This window comes from Scaptodrosophila lebanonensis, unplaced genomic scaffold (assembly GCF_003285725.1).
Source record: "Scaptodrosophila lebanonensis strain 11010-0011.00,11010-0021.00 unplaced genomic scaffold, SlebRS2 tig00000024-arrow-pilon, whole genome shotgun sequence".
NCBI lineage: Eukaryota > Metazoa > Arthropoda > Insecta > Diptera > Drosophilidae > Scaptodrosophila > Scaptodrosophila lebanonensis.
In genome coordinates this window covers 14,139,424-14,162,443 of record NW_022060538.1, presented here as the reverse complement: position 1 = coordinate 14,162,443, position 23,020 = coordinate 14,139,424, and the positions used below count along the sequence as shown (strand labels likewise).

General features: G+C 38.4%; 1 protein-coding gene across 1 annotated transcript in view; it reads left to right on the top strand.

Moving 5' to 3' along the window:
• Positions 1 to 448: 448 nt before the first annotated feature.
• The window catches only part of LOC115620544 (nephrin), a 100,972-nt gene continuing 78,400 nt past the window's right edge, over positions 449 to 23,020 (top strand). The window contains exon 1 of the mRNA XM_030513827.1: positions 449 to 1,722. The gene's annotated coding sequence lies outside the window, so the exon portion shown is untranslated. The remainder of the gene's footprint in view (positions 1,723 to 23,020) is intronic.

The following is a 23,020-nucleotide window of genomic DNA, read 5'->3' as shown; positions in this document are numbered from 1 at the left end:
CAGCAGCCGCGCCTCAGCAGAAACAACAATAACAACAATAGCGTTTTAAACAAAAACAAAAAAATTAAACAAATCGTAAATGTGCTTGGAATTTACTCGTCTAATTAGCCAAACGTTGCAGCCGACAACTGGGTGAAAAGTGCGTGACTGCGACGTCGACGTCGGCAGCTACAGCGACAACGACAACGACAACGATTTGGCTGCCAAGTGGATGCTGGCGCCCAGCAGCCAGCACCCAGCGCTAAGTGAGCTCCCAGAGAGTGTGTGTGTGTGAGTGCGTGCCGTAACTTTTGGCAAGAAGGTGTGCGTGACTGTGACTGTGACTGCGACGCCCCCGCTCCTGTTCCTGTTCCCTCTAAACGCGCCGCAGCATCCCGTTCAGCGACTTGTGCCGTGTGTTGTGTGTTGTGCGTAGTGCGTGTGATTTGTTAGGAAAAGACCAAAGAGACTGTCGACTGTCGTCCTCGCCCTCAATGCTCTTGTTGTTGTTGTTTGTGTCAACTTCTCCATTGTAATTTCGCATAAAAATAAACATACGCCGAATATCAAAACACAGGGCCCTGCAAAAAAGAAGGCAAAACAAAAAGCTGTGCACAAAAATCAAATAAGAATTGAAATTTCGGGCCGAAAGCGGATTATAAGCAGCAGCAACAACAGCAACAACAACAGCTGTCAAAGTAAGCAAAAGAAATAAAAACCAAATTGAACATTTTCTTTTGGCTCTGCAGACAAAAGGCCAAGTGTGCGAAAAACAGCGAGAAACAACAACTTTTTGTTGTTTGCTGCCTGGTCTGAAAAATAAAAGTGAATTGCAGGAAATAACATAAAAAAGGCACAGTTCGGTAGATAGACATAAAAACGAATCTTTAACTCCGCAGGCAAATGATTCATATGGAACTTTAAACGCGTGTCATGCAAGCTTATTAACATTGCGGGTGGGCGCTTGAGAGCAAAAAAAAAAAAAAGAAAAAACAGGAAAAGAAGAAAACAATCAAAAACGGACGACAAAGACAATGAATACCAAAAAGTAAACAGCACAGCTCTAGAGAGCACCCCCTGGAGTAACCGGCGATAGTGCGTGCTTGTTGGTCATCAATTATTAACAGCAGCACGACAACAACAGAAATCGTAATAAAAACAACAACTTCACTTACAACAAAGAGGCAGATTTTCGCACATTAAGTGTCCAAGGCAGCCAAAGTGCTGAAAAACGCATAAAAACAGCAGAACGAGATAGAGATACAATATAACGGCGCTCTGATCGCGTTTCGATGTCAACTTTATGCGCGTGTTGATGTGTGTGTGTGTAATAAAGAAGTGTATGTGATCGAATCAGTCGCGTGCCACAGATATTGCCACAATTTATCACAATTGTTCCATCGTCGTCATCACCAACAACAACTTTATAATCGTCTAGGTCTGGTCATCCGCTCGAAAGAGTGAAAGTGCACTGAGAAACAAATTGTTTATTAAGACCTCGACCGAGTCCACGCTTCGACGACCCATTGTTTGTGCATTAGAACAATAACTACCAGAAGTTTTCCCTCAATTTAGTGGTTGTTGTTGTTGAATTTTTTGCTCACTTTTCTTTGTGTGCACTGATAGAAGGAAAAACATAAATTTAACTCAGTGCGCACCAAAACTTTGTGAACTGCAACTGCATTTGGATTAGCACGGCGGACTGTGGACCCGAAAACGGACGGATCCGGATTGCTTGCTGGGGTAAGTTCTTTGGTCTCCTTGATTTGCAGCTGTATGTTAGCTTTAAAACTTTCTGTTTGACTTATATGACTTCGACTTGTTGTTGTTTGTTGCTCGATGAGAAACTTTTGCCAACTCTTTATGCTGCAGCTGCTTTTTCAAACGCAATTCATAAGGGGAAGAGTACGAAGCAAAGAATACTTCTCAGTATATATACTACGAGAATAGTAGTAGGCACGTTTTGCTTAAAACAATTTTATTATGTTAGAGAAGTGGTAAAACTAGCTAGTCTTGCATCTTTTCCTGCATATACGAGTATCTCACAAGAGTTCAGTCGTTGTGAAAACTTGACGATGAAGAGCAAAATGAAAATTGGTAGTCGTTAGATAAATAGCTATTGTTGAAGTGAAGCCCTCTTTATTGTTATGAAGAAACATGAAATCATTTCTTAATAATCAGAAATTAACTTTTTCGATATTTCCAAGAATTTAATCAAATTTATAATATATTAAGAAGATATACGCAGTTTTATTCATCATTGTGTTACACCTTTATTTACTGCTGCTTTATTCAATCTCTTCTAACTCTTCCCTTAACTTAGAGTGGCTAGTTTGGTTTTATTTAAAAAGGCAGAACAAATCTTAATATCGATCATTTGTGTTTATATTTTCGTATGGAAATGGTTTCCTATCTCAAATATAATTATAAATTATCTCTAAACATTTTAAATTTTAAAGATTATTACTTTCGTCTAAGAGCTAAAAATGTTCAACTATTATTAATTATTTATTAGTTTTGATTACAATTGTGATTTCAAAAACTTTAAAGTGAATATTTGCACCAAAATTTGATCTCAGTTTTTTCTTCGAATGTGTGGAAATGTGAAACGAGAGCTTCAAACGAAATTATAGCCGCAACGAATAAAGCTGCCAATTAATTATTAATAGGTTGTTTAGTCACAATAAAAACAAGCTTCTGCTTCATACGAGATGCAAAACGCTGCAAGCATTTCGCATTTAAATACGAGTATAATCTCACATATCCAATGTGTTGGTTAAAATTAACTCGTTTATCCCATTAGTTTGTCATCAGCAGAGCAATGACTTTGTCGGATAATTCAAATTTTTAATTTCCAATTTCCAATTAATTGATGGAAATCAGGCTAATCAGATTATTTTCATCGAATAAAAAAAATATGTGTTCATAATATTCTAACTAATAGAATTATCTGCATTTTAATAAACTGATTATTGTCTTAATATGGGATATTTTTTGAATTTTTGATTCGATTAATTTTGTACACTTTAATAAAAAAATTGAATGAGCTACTCTGCCGGAAAACAATACAGTTTGCCTTCTCTATTTTGACGCTCCATAAAAATTGAAATTGTTTCCAAAATATTTCAATAGTTCATAAAATCAACTGGAAAACAGCTTGCAAAAACTCGCAAACTATTTTATTATTAAATGTTATATTAAATGTTGATAAAACTGTCGAAAATTGAAAGACATTTTAATTAAAATGTGTATTATAAAATGCTTAAAAAGGTTTTTTTTGGCAGAAAATCTTTTTCATATCAAAACCATAACAAATATGAACTAAAGTAACAGCCTTAGTTTGTATATCTTCTTTAAAAAAAATATCTCATTTACTGCAAATAGTACTGCAACGCAACTGTTAAATTATAAGTATGTATACTTCGCGGATAAACAAATTACACTTGGAGAAATGCTCAGTTTTCAAGACGCTTTTATCGGCGATTTCATTACGTCTTGTCAAAGCGCAAATCTAGTTAACCTATTTTCTTTGCGCCTTGGCCTAAAACAATTTTCTCACGGCTCCTATGACTACGCGGAAGCTGGCGACAAGCCGCAAGGGAGGGGCATGCTATGCTTTTCTTTTGTTGATTATTTCTTTGAGGGCTGCAGAGTGCCGTTACCGGCGTTTGTTGACTCGAAATCGGCGTCGTCATAACATCAATTGAGCCAAGCGCTAGATATTTAAATGCGTGTGCATTAAAGATCCGCATGTTAGGAATTTATTCATGAGAAACAGCACGTCCGATATTTGTACTTTCGATCTGTTCACACCAATGATTACTGTGTTTGGCAGACTGGATCTAATTTGAATTGAGATTTACATTTTAAAGCCCCCATATGAGTGTTTTATCTCCTCCTTCATTTCTGCACTAGTCTCGAGGGAAGTACGAAGATAGAAAAGCAATGTAATTATTGAAATTATATATCAATATAAAAAACATCCGACCAGGGGAGAGGACCTAAAGTATGCTTGCAATTCCCAAAACTTAAAAAATACATTTAGGCCGAAAAATGAAAAAAATCTGCTACTCAGACGATTTCTGATGTCAGTTTTGTGTCGAAATAATTAGATCTCTTAATTATACTATCTACATGTAAGTTTTTCGTCTGTCCAACGTGCAACATATCGACGCGGTTGTTTAAGCCGTGTTATAAATTAATATTTTTGAATTTTGTAAAATGTGAATACAAATGCTAGTACTGTTGCAATAAATTTCTATTGGCATATCGCCCATTTCGATCCCTACAGCCAATCACAAGCTCCAAACACGCTAGAAAACATATTAGTAGTGTAGTGCTCTCACTACTATCTGGACAGTCAATTGAAGAAGAAATCAATCATTCATTTTATTAATTTTGTGGCAGTCCTAGAACTCATTAAGATTCATGTCCCGGGGCACAGTTGTATTTCAGTCAACAGCATTTTAAATAAAATTCCCCTTTGAGTTCGCCTGGCAGAGCTCTAATACGAGTGGCTTGCGGCCTACAAAAGCAAATCCAAATCACAAAATCCACTAGGCAGAATTGCGGCAAAATCGTATATATGCACGTATTAGTGTGTGTGCGTGCGTGTGTAAGTTTATTTGTGAGCTCGCCGCTGGATATTTGCAAAGCCAGAGCCAGAGCCATGGCCATGGACTAGAGAATGTGAGTCGTAGCTACATATATTCAGGTTATATGTACGGTCCATACTCTGCCACAACTACGAGTAAGTCTATTAAAATAAAACAAAAAAAAAATAAATAAATAAAAAAACGGCAACGCACCCACACACACATAAGCCCATACACACACGCACATAGTTTGGGAAAAATATGAACAAAGGCAGGCGTTGAAAAAAAGTAAAACGTTCATATAAAGTTGGGTTTGTTTTTTCCTTCTTTGCTCAACAAACGTGGCCAACACAATATAAGCAACAGCAAAAAAGAACTATATTTAGGTAAATGCAATAAAAAGCCAAAAAAAAGGAGAATTCAATTTAAACAAAAAATGCTCGCAGCGCATAAAGCTCTGAGCTCCCTCTCTTTGCAAATATAGCCAGAGTTTGTTTGTGTGCGTTTGTTTGTGTATGTGTGCAGCAATGTGCATGTGTTGGCAAACAATGCAACTTTCAATACATATTTTATTAGACTTTCAGTGGAAATTTTATGCATAATAAATTTTTGGTGCCAGACGGCAACAATTGCATTCTGTGCTTAAAAAAGAGTGAGAGTGAAAAAACGATATGAAAAATTGGCCTATTTAATATAAATGGGTGTTATATATGTACGAGTACGAGTACGAGTATGCATGCATTTCCACCTACGGATACATTTTTTCCAATTAACACAAATTTAAAAAATGGCGCTGCTGTATGGCCGTGACTGCTTTCAAGCAATTAAAATGGCGGCATGCAGCACTTGGCGGCAGTTGGCGCCCAGAAACTCCAAGTTGAGCCTGCTGCCGCGTCTCCGTCTCCACCTCCATCTCCGCCTCTTCCTCTCTCGCTTCCTTTTCCACTTCCTTCAACGTACAGCCATGCTTTCCCTGTTCCTGTTGCCGCGGCACGTAGTATGCAAATTGTTGCAAATTATGGCAGCAAATTGCATTTTGCTTTAATGAGCAGCAAGCAGGCATAGACAGGAGGCGCGACAGATCGCAGCTTCGGAAGCTGCCGATACTGTCAGACCCACCTCCTGCTGCCCATCTTCAACTGCAGATGAAACTACCAAGCCCAACTTCTGCTGCACATCTTCTTAAGCAGTTGGAGTGCAAGTTTGGCGCCCACGCACATTCGCCTTCTCACATGCCATTCCATACTGCAATCTTCTATTTATCTATAAGGGAGGACCAATTTTCAATCTAGTAGATGCCAATAACTTTGCTTCAGATGTTTTAAGGGCAATATCTTAATACCCTTCTTCAGTTAAATATTGAAATCATTTTCCTGCTGAGCCAAAATATTAATTAAAATATATTATATCTCCAGCAAGGAATGTGAACTATTTCTTGCAATTAATCATATATTATACTTCTAAAAGTATGACAAAGAAAATATGATCAATTCGTTTTAGAAATTGTTTAATTCCCAAACAGATTAAGTTAATATCTGTTAGTCTGCGACCAAATTAATTTTCACCATCCATTCCAAATAAATCTTGTTTCCAAAACATTAATTGTTTAATGCCAATTTTTATAAGTAGCTTCCAAAGCTATGTTTCTACTTCAATAATGTTATCAAATTCTAAACCGTTATTATCAGGGGTTCCACAGAAATCTCATTCTCCCAAATTTTTTCGAAAACAGAAATCTCTTTAGCGAGGTTTCAAATATCTTATGTTTTGTCTAGAGATATAATTAAAAAAACTAACAAAGACTTTTTCCTCATAAATATTTATATATCGGTTTTACAAAAGTTCCAAATGTCGCATAAAAATTTGTGGAATTTCATGTTACTTTAATGACATCCAAGCAGAGCTGCATAAAATAACACATTGTTTTTGATATTTATTTTTAGATGCTTACTCGTAAAGTATAAGAAAATTTGTGTGCAAATTATTTGCATGTCTGATCCAAAGCTAAATTTTCTTTCCGTGTTGAAAGTATCGCCTTAGTTTGCATTTCATTTTAAAGTTTTATTTCGTTTTATTTCTTTTTTTTTTTGTTAGTTTTTTCATACCTTGGTTTGCTTTTATATTTATATATTTCGTTCGTTGCCGTCTGGCGAAGAATTTTGCATATTTATTTTGTATCTATTGGTATGTGTGCGGGCTCCGATTTGTAGGCTTTGCCACTGCCTCCGGCGGCACGTAGTCAACACCAGAATCGTGTCTGGGCGAAGATGCCACTGCCATAGCGTCCACGTTGGCCTTGCCTCGCCATATTGGGCGGTGTTTGAAATGCTGCTTAAAATATTTGTAATTCTAATGCCTTTAAAGTGCTTTCTTGTTACACAGTACTCCCATACTATATACTTCGATTTACATACATGCATATGTTGGTATGTTTTCGCTCTGGCTCTTGCCAGCGATTTGCGTATTTTGATTTGAAGGGCTCAGCTGATGTTGAAATATTTGGCTTATGTGTGGCCCCTGAGATTTGTAAAGCCAAGCATTATCATGAGAGTGAGGGGTTTCCGAGTCTATCGCCTAACTGCTGCAATTTAAAGCGACGAGGCGGACCGATGGGACATTGTATTCCCATCAGGGTGGAGAGGGACGGGATCCAGACAAAATTTGTTGGGCGTGGCCATCATGGAGAATGGCGAGTGCCGCAATTTGTCAGCACAAATGGCAATTCTACGAGCGCAGTTTTGAGCTACCATAGCCACATCGACTCAATTACAATTCATTGACTTTGTTGTTATAGTTTTGCTTGTTGTTGTTGCTGTTGCTGTTTCTGCTCTTGTTGTTCTAGTTGGCGTTGTTCTGGTTGGATTTAAGTGATTGTAATTTTATGGCTTGTTGCACACAACGATGCCAAAGCAGCACAAAGCCAAGCCAAACCAAATCAAATGACCGAATGAATAACTGAATGGCCCGGGAGTGAGGCGACTCGACGCCAAACGCGACGGCAGCGTCTCTTTGCTAATTATGATAGATCGCTAGAAAATAGTAAATACAAGTACACTTAAATGCTTTATTTCATCTCTTTACTTTTATTGCTCAAATTTCAGCTAAATGTTGTTTAAAAAATAAGATATTGTTTTCCAAATTAATGAACAGCTTATTTCTCATATATTGTTTACTTTTAAAAATACTCCTTTACTTCTTCTTCCTTGAGTGTTTAAAACAAGTGGAAATAAACACGGACGGTTCTTAAGTTTCCAAATTATTGTTGAAAATATGTATTTGCAACATTTTTGGTTTTCAACTTGATTGGTGCCTTCGATGTTATATCCGTAATTCGTGTTGTTAGTATCGTGGTAAAATTATATCGATAAGTAAGACCTCAACATTAGATGTGGATTATCATGCGGATCATCATTGGAACCGTTTTTTTCTTGAATAATCATAATTCAGAGATGTCCGGATTATAGAGTCTACAACGAAATTGAAACTGTCAAGTGTTGAGCTATCCTGCTTCCTTTTTGAACGCACATTGACAGCTTGAGCAAATCAATAACTTTACTTTGCGAGCATAAATTATTATTATTTTGAATACATCTCAAAGTAATTTTATTTAGAAAACATATTTTGAAATATCTTCTGCTTATTTCAATGCCTATCATGGCAGGGGCAAATAAAATAAAGATATTAAGCTACAAAGTTAATTTCGCTTTGTTTACTTCTATACTACTGTACAGAATCCCCGCTCTGCTATTATTGTCAGCATTTAGCAAAATTCTCATTGTCATTGTTTTTTTTATGCCAACCGATTGGCGCCATCTTGGGCGGTCCGACTAAAGCTAATTGTAAACAATTTGCGTCAATATGTCGGTACTGAGACCGATCATCTCGTCTCTAGGCAGTCAAACAAACTGGCGTGAGGGGCTAAGCCCTTCCGGCAGTCGCCCTTGGCAACCTAAAGGCGTGTGCTGGAGGCCAAGATGCTGGATGGCAATAATTTTTCAATTTCCACACACAGTGTCGAGTAAATGAAGCGAGCATGGAAAAACGAGCTTATCTCATGTCAAGCATTCTTAAGCATAAATACACACGCAACAGCACGCACACACATACACACACGCACACCCTTACCCTTAAACCTACTATGTGGGCTTTGAAGCTTTATTGTTCTGTTCCTTGTTGGAGCAAACATGATGCACCAATGCCATGCTTGTAAAGTTTTATTGCCCTTTAAAGCAATTGAAACAAACGGCGGTGGTCATCTTGAGAGCGGGGAGGGGGGGAAATGCAGTAGTAGAAAATTTTCAATTGAATTGAAAATATTAACATGGCCATGGAAATGGAAGGACTGCGAGCAAAAGCAGCGGCAGCCACAGCAATAAGAGACAATTGCCCCGGCAAGGACATAAGCAATGCACAATGAACATCTTGTTGTTGCTGCATGTATGTGTGCGTGTATGTGCGTGTGTGTGGCCTGCGCCCGCTGGGCAAATGTGTTTTTTGCATTAAGCAAGCGGCAATGACTGCGATACAGCAGTGGCAACGTGGTGCAGATACGAGTCCTTTTACTCGCCTGATCGCATTGGCACAAATGCCAAAGTTTGCACGCAGTTGCAGTTTTAAAGCGAATTGCGCAAATTTTGTGCAACTGCTGCTGGGCAACAATCTCAGCGGTAGCTCCAAAATGTTTTCTACGTTTCGATTAATGCTGTCGCTTAATTGGCTTTCTGTGTCGCGCTTTACCTTTCCATTGCCACATATACTATTTTTTCTGTGCTTTTTTATTTCACTCTGCGTTTTTTCTCTTTTCGGGCTAGTCCATGGCAGCAGGAGGAAGCAGCACTGAGCATTTGCATTTAGATTGAATTTGCTGATGCTGCTTCAGCTTCTGTTTTTGCCCAACATCGCCAACTGATGCACGCAAACAAAACGGCAGTAGTCGCTACTCACTCATCGTATCGCATCCCATCGTCTGGCATCGCATAGCAGGGTAGAGCATTCGCATTCGCATCCTCAAAATCACTTGCCTCGTTCGATTTGCGCGAAAACAAAGCGCTCGCCAAAGACAAAAAAAGAATCAAAATCATCTGGGTAGCTATAAAGATAGCATTGGCGAAATTCTGTGTTTGTATCCACCTCCCCCTACCCCTCCCCTACCCCATGCCGCTGCTGCTGCTGTATGGCAACTGAGTGGCAAATCTTAATTAAATGCATAATTCGTATTTATTATTCAAATGTTTTTTGATTTATGCAAAGCGTGTCGTCGTCGTCGTTCTCTCATCAGCATCATTGCTATCGCTTTTATTTGTTCGCTGACATTTATAAATATTAATTAGAAACTCTGCTCCCATATATAGGCAATGATTTTTTGTCGATTTTATTCAGAATTCTGTCCGTGTTCGTGACTAAGTGCTCGTGTGTGGGTGTGTGTGTGTGTGTGATTGCATTCCAGAAGTTTTCAATAAATTTATGAATCTATTGAACGGTGTACATATGTATTTTGAATTTATAAACCCATCACACTTTGCTAAGGCAAATACACATACAGTGAAAGCTTCTTAATAGAAGCTACACTTTATTTAAAAAAGAATTGCAAAACAGCAAATAAATGTATTTTAAGGTATTAATATTTATTGTAACTTTCTAGCATTTCTATGGGTACATTTATAACATTCATATCGAAACAAATCCAAATCCAAATCGTGATCTCTGCCCTTCTGTCCTTTCGTTTTGCCGTCTGCCTATTTCAAACACTCCTATTCCTTCGACAGAGTTCGCACGCTGAAAATTTGCACCGGGGCACAGGTAAAATACTAATAATCCTGAAATAATACCTCAGAGCTCTTTATACAAGTACAGTCATGCAGGCGATGTGGTTTTTGTATCAAAAACGATTTAATTTATAAAAATCATAACAGCGTTGCTGCCATATGCATCACTAGTGGTACGTTTTCTGAGTAATCTAAGTGTTATCTAAGTAATCTAATTTCCCAGACTTTCAAGTATAAATAAAAATAATACATACATACATAAGTATATTGCATTTGATAATTGTATATGATAATGGCCTTCACACATATAATGGCCGTTATTCTGGCAGCTTCATAAAAAAATGAAAGCTATATACGAATATTTGTAACAATCGTTCTTTAAAGAAAGCCTGCAGATATTATAGCTCCTAAGTCAACTTCATCAGTGCTTATACAGACGAACTCACATACATACTGGAATCTATATCCATTTGTGCCGCCATACTGATTATAAATGTATATATGTCATCTGATCTACCAACCATTCGCCCTGTTAAAAATGGGGCTTGCTTTAAAGACTCTTATATCCAATGTTGCCATATAAAAAGGCTCTCGTATTCTGTCTCTATGGGCTGTAGGGCTAATATAATAAAAGATTTGTTCATTTCAGCTTTCATGTAGCCACGTATTTCTACCCAAAATCTCACAATATTACACTTATAAATGAAATAAAAATGTTGGCTGCCAGCAAATATATGTTATAGGATAGTTCAAAACGAACTGTTTCTTACTCTTTGATTTAGCTTCGGATTTAGTAATATTCGTTGTACATACTTATGTACTTACACTTGGATATGAAGCACTCGCAAACTGCTCGTATCCCTTTTGAATAAATTAAAGTCAGAAGTGCTTTCATTTTTGATTTTGATTGATGATTGTGATATGTACGTGTGTATGTGCGGTGCGCAGACATAGCTGGAACTTAAAGAGCAAAAACAGCAGCAGCAGCACAGCAAAAACAACAACAACAGTCACAATAACTACACGCTTGGGTGGCCAAATGCGGATTTCATCCGTTGCTGAGTTGAGCTGAGCTGAGCTTTTCCCGGTGAAGCGAGGCACGGGGAGAGCAGGGGGGTCTCAACGTGTATGTGAATAGAAACTACGCATAAATAAGTAAGCAGTTCTAATGCACACACACACACACCCTCACGCGTATATACATCGCTAGTGCTATGTGGAGCAGGCTTCTGCAGGTACAACAAATGCCATGGCTGCAGCATTATCCTTGTCATCATCTTCGTAGTGCCGTTGACAGTGCCAATCCGCAGTCAATGACAAGCAGGCGACTGCAGACTGCAGCCGCAAGCGACATGCCCACAAAGGAGGCGAAAGGGATGAGAAGGATCACGTGCGTTTCAATATTATTGAGCCTTTGTCTGCATGCAGATACAACCAAAAGGCTCAGGCGGTGCACTGGAAGAATAAAAGCAAATTTAACACAATGCTGGAAAAAATTGTACTTCATGATCTTTAATCGAGAAAGGAAATATTGAAAATACATATAAAGAAAATATGGGATATTGCGAATGTATTAAGAGAATGTTCTAGTTGGCTTGTGACTGTAGGTTCTGTATTCCGATGGATCCTTTTTTGCTTTACAATTTATTTCTGTGGAAATTGTCTTGTACAAAATTTTATATTTCAATTCCAGAAATTTTATATTTCAATTCCAGAACTCGATTCCATATAATAACATTATTTTCAACTAGATTAGGCAACTACTTGTATATTGGTAGCAGAATATGGTTTAATAAATTGCAAATAAATTTTTAATGAAACAGAGAGACGAAAAAAAAAAAGAATGTAGTTCGGTTGTTCAGAAAAAATTCGTATAAACTGATCTTTCGATTGTGCCGTTGAACTTCTGCTTAATATCGATTAATATATTATTAATATATAATATTTAAACTAAATCAGAAATTAATAAAATCTTTCATTATCTAAAATAACAATCAAGAGACATCGGAGCGAATGAATTATGAATATTTTAATTCACAAGTCGGAGGGAAACTTGTACAGCTAGTTCTCTGTTTATACCCATTCTGCATACTGCATTATTTTCCTCAGTGTACATCGGCACACTGACGCACATATCAATCAGCTGCCAGTCATTACAGCCGCTGGCAAGCCTGCGGCATTTACCGTTGTTGTCAACTTTCCTATCAGGCTGGCGTTTCATTGCCTTTGATGCTGCTGCCAACTTTGCCTTGCCTTTGTCTTCCTTTAGACTGTGGGCGTGGCTATAGAACTGTAATCAATTACGTGGCTTCATTAATCATGCAAATAAGTGCGATGACAACATGCCGCTGTTTCCCTGTATCTGTATCTGGCTTTCTATCTGCCTGCACCTCTTCCCATTAATTTTGTGGGCTGCCGTTGTATGTCAGCTAAGCCATGCCCATGCATTCATTCGTTCAGTCAGTCAGTCAGACATTCATTCATTTCCTAGTACTATGTCTGACGTCACAAAACGTTATCAGGCATAGCTTAAAATTAATAAATTTTCCAAATAAAGCCAGCCGCAAGACAATGGAAAACAGCCAGCAGTCAAAAGATAGGCGAAGCAAATCCTCGCAGGCAGTCAGGATATCTTATCTCTTAGGAAAAGCCCCAATGCTGGCTATTGTTGTTGCCGTTGTTGTTGTTGTAGCTGTTGCTGTCAAAGTCTCCTGTGCCCATGACTGAGCCTGTGCTTGTGCGGCCTGTGAGCATATTTGCATAATTTTTGTGCGTCTTACAGATTGACAGACAACATGTTCAAGGTTAATTTGTAACGTTAGCGAAAGTTTGCTCCAAATATGTAGGTGTGTGTGTGTGTATGAGTGTGTGTGTGTGTGTCGCGCACAGAAGTATGCTAATATTTTCTTGGTTTTTTGTCTTCTAACAAAATTGTCGATTTCAATTTAACTCACATATCTACAGGCATTGTAATGAGCTTTCATATATGCATAAACGCATTAAACGCACTCACACACACATGCACATACATACACATACACATACATAAACTCTAGCGCCTTCTCGCTCACTCATTTTACGGATATCGCTGGGGACACAAGAAACTCAAACGGGCTGCTGCATTAAAAATGAAAAGCCTTTGGAATTTGCTTGTTAAATAAAATTTTATGTAAATGAATGAGAGCAGCGACAGCGGCTACGGTGGTTGCCGGCTTTCCAAAGGGTGGTCTGCTATGCGGTATGGTGTGGTTGGTGCGGGTGGGGCGGGTGGTGCGGGTGTTGCGGGCGCGTGTTCGGCAGCATAGCAAAGTGAATTTGATGTAAATGCCAAGCGTGAACGTGTTTTCCTCACTCAGGCTTGTTGCTGTTGCTGTAATAATTTAATTTTGTTTAATTTCGCTGCGTGTTGTTGTGATTTTTTTGTTGTTGCAGCGAATGCTGTTGATGTTGTTGTCTGGTTGGTTGGTTGGTTGTGGTTAGCTGCGGTTATTGTGTTGCCAAAGCTGCAATTTATTTCGTTTTAAGTGCACGCTAATCGCATAGCACTTTTTGTTTCATTTAACTGCTCGCATAACAAGGCCAGCAGCAGCAGCAGACCAAGGGCTGTCAGCCAACAAACCACATGCCATCTGCATAAAGGTAGCGATGTACGCGTGAGAAGAGATACCGGACTAGCATTTAATTAAAATATCTTGCTTGCCTATTGCTTGCGTTATTAAGGTTTTAAGATTTTAACATGTTATGCTTCATATTCATTTGACGGTAGTAAATGACGAGTCAACGAGTCTCCAAGAAACTTGTTCAGCAAATTGCTGTAGAAACTGTCATATATGGCCAGAAAAGAGGAGCACTAAATTGTATTTCATTGTTCAGTCTGTATTGCTATGCAAGGCAAAACTTTTTACTGCTTAAAAAAATGGTTACTTTGAAATGAATTGTGGAAAATTGTGAAAAATGTGTAACTAACACGAACTCGGCTAATATTTTAACAGATGTCAAGTTATAGGTCTGCCACAGTATAATTTACTTCACCCGCAGAATAATAATTATTGTTAATTAAGTCCATGCACAATACTTACATACAAACGCCAATTGAGAACAATTGGTAGGAGTTGATGTATTGTTAGGTAGGAATAATTTATGAAAAGAGCAAGTTAAGAAATCTCTTGGCCACAAACTCACGACCACTGTCACGTGCCCATTTCTAGAACATACACAAGCACATAACTATTTTCCGTCGCCGGCAGCTTAAAAACGTTTAATCCTCACGGCCAGCACCACACTTTTTCAGGCAGCACTTGGCCAACTCTTTTATTTTGCATTCCGCCATTCATTTTGCAGCTTGTATATGTCTGTGGCCTGGCCGCTTATCTGTCTTGCAGTAAGTAGTAAGTGTAAACTCTTTTAATGTCAAACGCTTGTCCCCTAAAATCGAAAATTTACGTTAGCTGTCTGACTGTGTAACTTAAGAGCTGGAGCGCTAATTATGTGCAGCCCTTCAAGTGTTTTTATTTTCTGCTTATCCTGCTCATTGTGTTTGTGACTTTATAGTGGAGCCAGCTACTTCTTAATCTCAAATGGCTTGTAGCAGTAGAATGTGAGCAGAGCTCGGAGATATTTATGGAAGCTAAGTTCACAAAACCAGTGAACGTGTCAACAAAATTTAGTGGCAAGTAAAATATGTTTGTGGCTGAAGCTTCGTTTTGGACGATTAATGTACGCCGTATACTTTCTTATCTCTTTTTTTTTGTTGAAAAATTGGGCCACGAGTTGCCGCTGGGGCCATTAGCTTCCCACAAGGCTTAGCTTTGGATTTTAAAAAGGGTTGCTGGCTGGGAATTCCAAAGATCAAACACATGTTGATCACATGCAGTTTTCTCAGGCGCTTTGAAATTAAAATTGACATTTGACATTTGGTGGCTGCTGTTTTTGACATTTGGCTCGACATGCCAAGTGCAGAGCAATACAAATTGCTTTTGTAACTCGTATTGTCACATCATCATCATCGTCATCGTCATCATCTTCATCAGAAATGCAGCCTGTCAGCTGCATTCGAACACCAATTGTAGCGTGACAATTGCGACCCTCCCCCACAGCAGTAGTCGGTGGAAAAAGACAAAAATTAAAATATAAAATGATAAATTGAAAGCTCATAAATTATGTCAAATTAAGTACGGATCGTATTTTGGTGTGCAGGGTGGCTTGGTGCTAAGCAGCGCTGCCAAAACCACAAAGACAGCTACGGCAACGCTACTTCTGCTGATGACGAGGACGGCCAGTTGGTGTCAAGCTCGTTCTTCATCTTGTCAGTTAGGTGGAAATGATTTTGACATTTATTAACATTCTTTGCAGTCTCTGCTCAACTCTGGCGCAAAGGTCGGGCATGGGCGCAGACTGGTCTATCCCAAAACCATTAGCAGTTGGTTGGGGGCTGCCGATTAAATGCCACGAAGTGCAGCAATTTTCGTTTGCCCCAAAAAAGTAAACAAAACCGACAATAGCTATGGATATGAACAGTTGGTTGTAGGCCCAAAAAATATCATAAATCATTTTGCAAATATGAAGAAAACTTATGTTCGTAAATGCCCGCTGAAAGAAGTAAGGTATTATTTATACAGTCAAGATTGTCTCTAATAAAGACTTTTTATGATTCTTGTATAGAATTTAAAATGCCATGCTTTTTTATCTTTTCAACACTTAAAAGGTGTCTTCCATATTGTTTTTATATTTTCAAGCAATTTGTTCCATAAGGAAATGTGCCAATAAGCATTCAAATCTAATTTTTTGAGAAACAACCATTATTTTGATTAGCAGTAGAGCTGCTTTGTAAAAGTATAGCTCAGTAGTTAAGCTCTGCTGTTGCAGCTCTGTTTTAGTTTAATTTTGCGGAATAATAAGAATAATCATACATTGTTTTAGGATGTATTTGATTGCGACGTCCGTTACCGAGAAGGAACTTCAGTATCCATCGGGAACCTATTATATGTTCATCATATGCTATTTAAAGCTTTAATGTTTTAACATGAACACTATTTGCCTGAAATTGAATTCAACAGCAACTAATATAGAGATATTTCACTGTTGGATTTCGTTTGTGGAGGATATAGCTAAAGCTGCTTGACCAAATAGGCCATAACTCAATGTCACTGCCTGCTAACAGAAATAAGAAGCGACCAAAATTGATTCGAGGTATGCATATGTGTATACTTGTATACTTTACACACACCTCTACCAATGTATTGTATTTAAAAGCGGCGCGTCAAGCAAGTTCTCCGCCAGCCCCAAACTCTGAGCAGATACATATCAGAAAACACACACATAAGTGAATAGGACGGATCTAGCAAAGCGTTTCGCACGTAGTCCCACAACGAGCTCTTCTGTTTTATTTTCGGTAGAAGGGAATCTATCTATTATGTAAAATACGGCCGGACTAAACTAAATGTATAGACAGGCAAAGTCATCGCCGGTCTGAACCTGGGCCCGGCCCTGGGCGGCTGTAACTTACAGATACTTTTCGTGCCGTTATACTGTTTGCCGGATACAATTTGTGGCTTATGCTAATTTTGATTTATTTAAATATTATTTTATTCTCATTCTTTGCTGTGTTCGAGTATCTGTGTGGATTTATTTGCAGCCCAAAAATGATTTGCCTGCCGTGTTGTGTTTCAATTCCCACCTTCTTGTCCCTCCTCTCTCTCTCTCTCTCTATGTCTCCATCTCCCTCTCTCATTGTCTGTCTCCTTCGTTGTGTGTTTTGATTTGGTTATTTACATAGTCGTAGCGCAGCGTTACGATTTGTTTTTATTTCTTCTACTTTTTCTGGGCTGTTTGCACTGCGTCTGGAGGCCGTGTGGTCAGGAATTGCTTTTAATGTGCTTTGCCGTCTTTGGGGAATTCGTATACTTGTGTGGGGCCTTTTCTTAGTTTTAGTTTGCATGTAAAATATGTAGCTGGCCGTAAAGTGAATACTACTTGTATAAAAGATGAAATGCGATGCGGTATAGTTGTAATTCTATATTCATACTCGTGCCAGATGCTATTTACCCCTTCCCGCCTTCCCGCCTTCCCACAGCTTCTACAAATTCTTGTTTACAATCAGAATTTTAGACCAAAAGCATTGCGCACTTTAGATGCAAACGTCTGCGCCTATTTGGGATTTTTCCAGTCAACCAGGCAAACGCCCAGACGCTTTTTGTCTGTATTTCCAAGTCGCCAACGGCTAAAAATAAGTCAGACAGCCCGGCCCTTCATTGTCGCGTGCTTAGTAATTGTCACGGCACTTGAAGCCCCAGAAGCGCCAGAAATTATGCCGAAATATGTTTGCTTTATTCATAACACACTGCGCAGCCTTTACGGAGAGTTATCTCCGAAGCAGGAGAAATACAACTACATATTGATCTCCTATATACAAGTAGGTCTGTACCTAAAGGCAAAGGGTTGCTTTATATTGCTCCTACATTTTAATTGATTGTACGTGCATGAAAAAACAATGCCGAATAAATTATTTGTATAAATTTCCAACACTTGGGAGCTGTGTAACATTTTTAATATATGCCAACAAATCTTATTTGTGCAACAAGCTGTTCCAGACGTACTCCGAAGTGGTCCTCAATCCAGATTTTATTTGAAAATTGGCCGATTCGATGCTGCTGTACCCTTTCTAACAATAAGAGGTTTGCTGTATTTATTTTATTTGGTATTGTGTTTTTGAAACCAGGAAGACATACAAGATAATGATCCATGGAACTACGAGTGCATTTGATCTCTCTTGCAGAAGAGCTTGAGTGAAAAGTGAAATTATGAAGCTGGCGGATGAGCTGCTTAAAGCTCACGACTTTAGTTTTCAATTAAGTTAATGCATTAAATAAAGCAATAAATTATCATTTTATAGTAGCAATACTAAACTGTTATTGACATTTAAGGACTACAAATAGTTGATTAAAAACTTCAAGTCTGCGTATGGTCTGCTTGCTTACAATTTATTTAAATTGATAGTTTATTGCTTTCTTTGATGCATTAAATAAATTATAAACAAGCCGTAAATGATGATTTTATAGTATATATTTGTATAGTAGAGAATTTATATTCTATATTCTGTGATTGACATTAAAGGAATATAAATAGTTGATTATAAACATAATCTGCGTACGAATAATACAAGCCAGAGGATGGGCTGCTTAAATGAGCTCATGATTTTCGTTTACAATTTATTTCATACATCAAATAAAGCCAAAATCAATTTATAGTAATATTGCTATATATAATATTCTGTGATGGACATTAAAGAACTACAAATAGTTCATTATAATCATCTTCTGCGTACGAATAATCCAAGTCTGCGTGATAGTCTTTTGTTTTGTGGGAAGTGTACATATTGTTTTTCTACTGCCTAACTATCCCTTGGGCTTTAGCCAACTTCAGTATAGTTTGGCGTTTAATTACAGCACAATGATTCACTTAACTCATGATAATTGAAATTTATAAATTAATGAGAAATATTTGTGGCTGCTGCTGTTGTATTTTGTAAAGCGCCGGCTCCATTGCAGCACCTTGCCTTGGCGACATTATAAGTATTATAATGATTTAAATGCAGCAAAGAGAATGCAATAATAATTGTTAATGCATGTATTATCGGACACGTGCCGTTGTTGCTGTTACTCGTATTGTTGTTATCATTGTTGGAGGATCCAGCGCACACGTTTCAGCGCTTTATAATATTCGCCTGTCCACATCGCACAGCAGTTAAAATAAGTTATTTGAACGGTCGCTGTAATTAATTGAAAAACTGTTTATGTAAAGCGCAGCATATGAAATTTCCCGCATGCCGTTTTTGCCACATGATGAAAAATAGACTGCATATGCGATTGCGTGCTTGTGCGCGGCAATTATGCAAATTATTTATTGTGTGAACGAAATGTAAATTTTTAATTGATTTTAAAAAAATACGGCCCCATGCAAAACTATGTCAATGGAATGCGTTCACGCGACGCCACCCTACACCAGGACTTTAAAGCCTTTTCTGTTCATGGTGCGAGTTCACTCTCAGTTCAGTAGAGGAGGCAGGTTTTCCGAGTGAAGTCGCATAAAATCGAATAGAATAGCATCGAAGCTGTTGACACTTCTCACGCACAAATTGGATTTGGCAACGAGTTGGCCGGGTCGCTGTTTTCTCGCTGACACTCTTCCACTGTTTGTCACTTGTGGCACTTTTGTTATCGCGCTTGTTGGTCTTGGCAACAGCAATAGCAAGAGCAGCAACAACAACAACAAGGCTGGTAGTTTCGCAGCAAAAAATGCGTTCGCGCCTGTTATTTATGGCTTCGATTATCCCGCACAATAGGAAAACGGCATGACGAGGAGCCGGCGAATGATTTCAAATGCCAAAATGTTGCCAATAAGCGAAAGCTCACAAAAGAGTCACCAACGAGCTGGCAATAAAACAAAACTCACACGCGAGAGCACACAAACAAGTCCCTGCAGAAAGTCCTATGCGTGTAGTGGGTTTCTGGTGCTGCTGGCTGGGGTCAAAGGGAAACGCAGAAATCACAGAAGCGGCACAAGGACAAGTGCCATGGGGCAGGCAGCAAAAGCTAGCTGGCAAGGCAATAGGGGCAATGAAAGCGGCTTTACGTATTTTCAATAGTTGCCAGCCAGTGTGTACACAACACACACACACGCACAAATAAACAATCAAAGGTTCATATATATCGAACACACACACACACACATCCATAGACAGCGATAATGTGTGTGTGTGCTGATTTCTCCTTTGAATTATGATTTTCATGTGGCGAACTTTTAGTTTGATTTTCCTGTCCGTCTCAGTGCTGTTGTTGCTGTTGTTGTTGTTGTTGTTGTTATTGTGTCGTTGGGCCTACCGACAAAATTTATATGCGCCACTAATGCGGGCACTTAAAATACACAAACAAAAAGGCACACATACACACACATGTACATACTGGTACACACACACAAATATACGAGTCTATGGGAGCTTGAGTGGCATACAAACATACTTGTACGAGTATAGAGCACAATCTCTAGAGACTTTGGCCATGGCTTGTGAAAATGACTGAAATCGTATCGAAAATCAAAGGTCACTTTTGGGATCAATTCAAAAGGAATTGCCGCATTCAAATCGCTTCGAGGCACTTGTAAAAACACACTCACTCACACACATACAAGTACAAGCATTGGGAAGCATGACACCGTTAGATGGCGACATGGCTAGATGAAAACCCATAGCAATGGTTATGGTTATATTGAAAGAGCTGCAGGCGGTGGCGGTGGCGGTGGAGAGGAGCGAAGCATGTGGTGGCTTTCCTATAGATATTCAAACTAAATGGCGTCATCTACATATGAAGGCAGTGGAATATCGCTAAGAAAAATGTTTCGATTGTATGGTGGAATACTCTTAAACAAGTTGGGTATTGGTATTAGTATAATTGGTAAAAGCTACATATAAACAGTTCGGCAATATGCAATATACTTTCTATTAAAAGGTTCTAGAGTTGAAGAAACTAATAACGGAATTACTCTTGTGTTCCTTATTAAAAGGAAAATCCTGCAGGGTAACGCAACTCAAATTTTATCTACGAAGAGATTCACACAAATAATTGATAAACCTTTTAAATTTTGAAACTGGATCTTACCTTCTTATTACCTATGCCGAAAGATATTGCCTTTCATACATTTTTTCATGGGTTGACTAATTGTCAATTTTCCTTTTAAAAGTCGCAACTGGATCTTCCCTTTGTATTACCTACCCGAGGCTCTGCAGTGTGTACGTATACCGAAAAATATTGTCTTCAAAGCTATTGTTTTTTATAGGTTGACTTATTTATTAAAGTGTGAGCTACTGATTTCGGAACTTTCTTAGTTCCCTTTATTTTAATTTGTGTCAAAAATATTTAATAAGATTTTATCGAATATACGATTCATAAACTATTGTTTCGCTTAGCGTTGATGATTGGAAAACTCTCCCTTTAAAATGGACTTAAAAATTTTCTATTGCATAGTTGAGCGATAGTTTTGAAGTTTGCCTTAGGAAATATTTACTGTGCTTGTGTGTATGTGTGTGTGCTGAGTCTACTGTCGATAGGAAATGAATTTTAATGATTACCCAAAAAGTTTTTGCGATAGCTTGTTTTGCTACGCTTGTACTAGGACAACAAGCCATCCATGCAAATTCTCCTCTCTATTCTCCCCCCATACTCGTATTGGTTTTGTGAGTGAGTGTGTGTGTGTGTGTGTATCTGTGGGGTGCTTGTTGTTTTGTCGACCGACAAAAACTTTCCACATTAAATTGTTTATTTTTAGTAGCTGATAACTGAGCAAGAGGCATAGCGGCGTCGCTGCAAATAAGAAGAGACATCTGATCAAATTTTTTGCTCAGCTGCTTTTTTAGGACAAACCTCCATGGCCGCCCATATGTTTGACACGTCATATAGTAGCAGTATGTGATGAAAACAACAATTTTCCATGAAACTGCGCTTCTCCTCAAACATTTTCTTACCCGCCTAGCCTTTACAGCTGCTCCGCTCTCCAAGCGGCAAATGCATTTTCAGCTGTTGGCAATCTGTCAAGAATTTTGCAGCCACGCACCATTTTCAAATGTCAGCGATGGAGGAGCGCGCAGCTTCGGTTGTAGTTTTATTTTTAACTCGGTGGCTGTTGTTTGTTGGCGCTTTTAGCGCAACTAATTAGAAATCAACTTTTGGCTAGCAGAGGGAAATGCGTTTTTGTCATTTCGTATTTATGAAAATGCATTAAATTCGTTTTTCCTATCATTTCTCGAGTAAATGAAATGTATGCTCAAAGCTGGACCATATGGAAGAGTTTTTATGAAAACTAAAAAGAGCGCCTGTGCAGCACCAGCTGCAGCTAATTAGCAGCATGCGCTGGCGATTGTGACAGACCCTTACCTACCTCCCTCCCTCTCGCCCTGCGAGCCCGTAAGGCGAGCTCATCTGCAACCAACCGGAGCATGCTGCAGAGTCACTTAATTGGTTTTGCGTTTTGGCTTTTGCGCTTGCCATTTACTTTTAATTTGATTTCGCAACGCCATGCGCTAATTTATTTTCCTTTATTTCTAATTAATACGAAAACAAGTGGCATGTTGTTTGGCCGCAAGCCAGTTGCATTTTGCTCGCACCGCAAGCCCTGCCCCCATCCGATTCCCACGCAGAACCGCCAGTTGAGCCGCTGCCAAGTGCAACCTGCAAAAACCAGCTTAAGCCACAAAAACTCTTTGTGGAACAAAATAAACACACTTACTAAGAATAAATGGATTTTTTTTTGAGTTCCTAAAATTAAATCGAAGTTCTGTAGTTACCAGAAAGAAATAAAGACCACTGCACGGTTTTTCCTCAATAAGTCTGAGCAAAATGCATCTTGCTATTATTTTCTAAAGCTATCTTATGCCTTAGTTCTAAAATAGCAATATAAATGTACAAATATTTCGTTGTACACAAACTTTGGCTTCAGCGTAGTCATCAAAAATGCAATTCAATCAAAATAAAATGTTCATCAGTTTCAATTTATAAACGTTTTATTCTTTTGTTTTTTGTTTGTTAAGCTTCTCGTTTTGTTCTGTTAATTTGTGAAATATGGAAATGTTGTTTGTGATGGCAAAACAAAAAGCTGCAAACTTTTTCCAAAAAATAAATTTCACAAGCAACT